The 4,442-nt window shown below is 45.9% G+C and overlaps 1 long non-coding RNA gene across 1 annotated transcript; it reads left to right on the top strand.

Annotated features, from left to right (window-relative positions):
- The first annotated feature begins 1,551 nt into the window (after positions 1-1,551).
- LOC135974044 (uncharacterized) lies at positions 1,552-4,175 on the top strand. Its single transcript, XR_010591168.1, has 3 exons — positions 1,552-1,602; positions 1,710-2,305; positions 2,835-4,175. It is a non-coding gene; the product is annotated as an uncharacterized LOC135974044 (long non-coding RNA).
- The last annotated feature ends 267 nt before the right edge of the window (positions 4,176-4,442 follow it).

Here is a 4,442-nt window from a genome sequence, read left to right as displayed (position 1 = left end):
CTTCTCAGCCTCTCTTCTGTCTCCTTTGGTTTTAGTTTAGATTACATAGTAGATATTTTACTTAGTACAAAATTAGTTGGTCCTATAATCACATCACTGCCGGACTAGAATCCAGGCTGCAAGGGATAAAACACGTGTACATTAACTACTATAAAACTGTGCCATCTCCTCTGGAATAAGACAGGAAAAACAGGGGAAACAGAATAGGAGTTTAAAATACTTACCACGTGGAAAAGAAACAGATACAACAAAGAGCAGACCGCTGCAAAATTGCCACTTTAGGGCTGCAACTGCTTGGCTCTGGCTTATTTAAAGGGACACCTCAGAAAGACATGCTGGGAAAAAAGTTCCTATAAGGAGGCCATCCTACACAAAGAAGAGTTAGTAGACTAACATGGAAGGTGTTCTTCGGGGGGGAAAGCTGCTTCTGTGTGTTATATCACCATTCTATCACAATGGACCCTTGGCCGTAAAAGTATTCAGAAAAGTGTGCTATAAAGAACTAGCCAACATTTATCAACATTTTTTTTCTTTATATGATAGTATTTTTAAAAGGGAAATGTGTGGGTTTCAACAAGTCATTTTTTTCCCAGTTATTTGTGATAATGTGATGGATCTGGAGTGCTCTAATACTTCATTAAAACTATATGCAGGCCTGATTTTCTGTACCACTGTACTGGTTTAACTCAAAAGGAGTTTATCTGGAATACAAGCAAAAAGGAGAAGTGCCCACCTATCAATTGACATCTAGGAGTCGTTAAGGGACACTACCAGAACCTTTAATTCCAAGGACTCTGGCTCCAATTGCTGCAGAGACTACAGGACTGGTTTGACTAGGAATGACCAAATCTGCCAAACACAGAAGAACAAAAAACCCTGGCAGGATTAAAAGGTCCACTTTCTCAAGAGAGCAACAGCAACTGTTTGGGGGACCCATCAGACATGGAAAAGCTTGGCATTCCTAGGTGACCATCCTAGGATGGTTGGGCTTTAGGTAAGTCTATGTGTAGACTGTTGTTTTCAAATATTTTTTCTCCAACAGCTTTGTTCCTAGTGCTAAAGTACAAAACACTTTGGTTTTAAGAAGGTTGTCTGATCACTGCATTTCACTGGTCACATACTCCCAAAGGGAAGAACTACAGGTGCCAGAACTCAGTCAGATCTGTAGGGTGAGAATAGTTGATATGCAGGGAATTGCAGCCTTTGACCTGCTTTAAAAGTGGGAGAATTGCAGAATTCCACTCCAGGATAGATAAATGCATGAAGCTTAACACTGAGAGGTGCAGTTAGAGAGACCAGAAGGGAGACAGAGTTGCAGCCAGTCCTGTAACCATGACAGATACATACAAAACTCCAGAATGTAAAGAAAAATAAACCCTAGCACAAATTTTTCAAAAGTGTGTTCTTAAAATCAAAACTAAATCTATATTTAGGCACCTAAATTAAACTGGTTTCATTTTTCAGCAGGGATGAGCACCAGGCATTTCACAATGATTGTAAATCAACTTCTTGAACACATTTTTTGTGGGGATGTATCATCCCTACACCAATCTAATGAAAAGTTCCATGAGGAGGTAAGGGTCACGATGGGACACTTGCCAGGTAATAAATCATGGCCTTATGTAAGGCCCCCTGATGGTCTAGGATTATATAAGATGATCATGGCCTTACGTAAGGCCCCCTGGTGGTCTAGGATTATATAAGATGAGGTAAACAAATCATGGCCTTATGTAAGGCCCCCTGGTGGTCTAGGATTATATAAGATGAGGTAAACAAATCATGGCCTTATGTAAGGAACGGTTGAACCAATCGGTGTGGGGCTATACATGTGATAAACACATGATTCTCCTTCTTGTCCAATCCGTAGATGTGTTATTATAGCCTAATTGTGTTATGTAACGTAGAGAAAAACTATAAAAGAAAGTTTGCAATAAACAGGATTCGGATTCAGCTTGCAACCACATTGGTCGTGTGCTTTATCTGCTCCGCATGGAACCCCACAAATGGTGACCCCGACGTGATTCAGCTTGGACGTCGAGGCAGCCGACTAAAGCGTTCGGTGAGAAAAGGCGGAGGTGGCAGCTGCAGCAGGAGGTACCGGAGGATACCGGCTCCTGGTCGTCCGAGAGAGACGTTCGTGAGCTCACAGCCGACTGAAGCGTTCGGTGAGAAAAGGCGGAGGTGGCAGCCGCTCAGGAGGTACCGGAGGATACCGGCTCCTGGTCGTCCGAGAGAGACGTTCGTGAGCTCACAGCCGACTAAACTGTTCGGTGAGAAAAGGCGGAGGTGGCAGCCGCGGCAGGAGGTACCGGAGGATACCGGCTCCTGGTCGTCCGAGAGAGACGTTCGTGAGCTCACAGCCGACTGAAGCATTCGGTAAGAAAAGGCGGAGGTGGCAGCCGCAGCAGGAGGTACCGGAGGATACTGGCTCCTGGTCGTCCGAGAGAGACGTTCGTGAGCTCACAGCCGACTGAAGCGTTCGGTAAGAAAAGGCGGAGGTGGCAGCCGCAGCAGGAGGTACCGGAGGATACTGGCTCCTGGTCGTCCGAGAGAGACGTTCGTGAGCTCACAGCCGACTGAAGCGTTCGGTGAGAAAAGGCGGAGGTGGTAGCCGCGGCAGGAGGTACCGGAGGATACCGGCTCCTGGTCGTCCGAGAGAGACGTTCGTGAGCTCACAGCCGACTAAAGCGTTCGGTGAGAAAAGGCGGAGGTGGCAGCCGTAGCAGGAGGTACCGAAGAATACCGGCTCCTGGTCGTCCGAGAGAGACGTTCGTGAGCTCACAGCCGACTGAAGCGTTCGGTGAGAAAAGGCGGAGGTGGCAGCCGCTCAGGAGGTACCGGAGGATACCGGCTCCTGGTCGTCCGAGAGAGACGTTCGTGAGCTCACAGGTGAGCGGCTGCTTTTATTAAAATGGGCTCTGCTTTGTCTGCAGAGGAGGAGACGGTGCATGATTTTTTATTACGCATCGCTAAAAAGCGGGGAGAAAAGCTTCCCTCTGACGCGTTGTCCCGTTTGTTGAAATGGGGGCAGAAACGCGGGAATGTACAAACAGGGCCTTCAGCTACAGGACATGCTGAATCAGTTGTCCCATTTGGCTGGTAAGAGCCATCCCCCGCAGTCCCACACATTGCGAGCGCTAAACCAGCCCGGCTTTCCTGTCACCAATAATGTTTGTACCCCAAAGTTCCGGGCGAAGTTCCCGGGGCAGGGTAAGCAGTTGCAGAATAGGTTAAAAAGAATGGCGAAGCCTGGCTTATCTAACTTTAAAAGGACATATAGGAAAAAACCACCGGATAAGATCCCTCCGGCAGATGCTACCCGAACACCATGCCGCCACGCAGAAGCCAAACGACGACCCCGCGGCACCGGACTTGCACTTGTTGTTTGTCACAGCCTAGACACCTAATAATGCTGTACTTCTGTTTGTTCGGACTCCTTATTATAGGAGCAGGGGTCTTTGTATGTCCAAACTCTGTACCTTTTGTTAACCCACGACAAAATGTTTGGGTCACCTGGGCGAACCAGGCTGGCCAAGAAGCCCTTTTTGCTTGTTCAGGGCCACCCCATCGGATCCCCAATGGTTTTCGTGGGTATTTATGTAATGTTATGTTTTTTAATAGTTCTCCATATATTTCCCAGTTGTTAAATGTCACCTGTCATCAGTTTTATAGGTTCAAAAAAAAGTAGTCAGGTGGCTAGTAATTGTCCTAATGTTAGTTGGACCCTCCTATAGGCCTTATTTAAGAAAAAGGGGGGAGGTGTGGGGATGTATCATCCCTACACCAATCTAATGAAAAGTTCCATGAGGAGGTAAGGGTCACGATGGGACACTTGCCAGGTAATAAATCATGGCCTTATGTAAGGCCCCCTGATGGTCTAGGATTATATAAGATGATCATGGCCTTATGTAAGGCCCCCTGGTGGTCTAGGATTATATAAAATGAGGTAAACAAATCATGGCCTTATGTAAGGAACGGTTGAACCAATCGGTGTGGGGCTATACATGTGATAAACACATGATTCTCCTTCTTGTCCAATCCGTAGATGTGTTATTATAGCCTAATTGTGTTATGTAACGTAGAGAAAAACTATAAAAGAAAGCTTGCAATAAACAGGATTCGGATTCAGCTTGCAACCACATTGGTCGTGTGCTTTATCTGCTCCGCATGGAACCCCACAATTTTTTATGTTCTAAAGCTGCTAAATTTTCTCATTGCTCAGTATTCGCCAAATTCTGAAAACACGTTTGTACATGACTAGTCACATGAGTAGTGTCTTACTGAGATGTGTATGTCTTTTCAGGATTATGCCTTATGTTTCCATTGAGTAATGAAATATGCATCTTTTTGGCTCTTGATGGCTCAATGAAATTGCTCAGTGTGTCATGCAGATGACCGCCACATCTTTTTAACCATCACTTCAGTAACTAAAGACAAACTGT

Source organism: Chrysemys picta, chromosome 10, assembly GCF_011386835.1.
Source record: "Chrysemys picta bellii isolate R12L10 chromosome 10, ASM1138683v2, whole genome shotgun sequence".
NCBI classification, from domain to species: domain Eukaryota; kingdom Metazoa; phylum Chordata; order Testudines; family Emydidae; genus Chrysemys; species Chrysemys picta.
The sequence above is the reverse complement of the archived record's forward strand: the minus strand, read 5'-3'. Positions and strand labels throughout refer to the sequence as shown.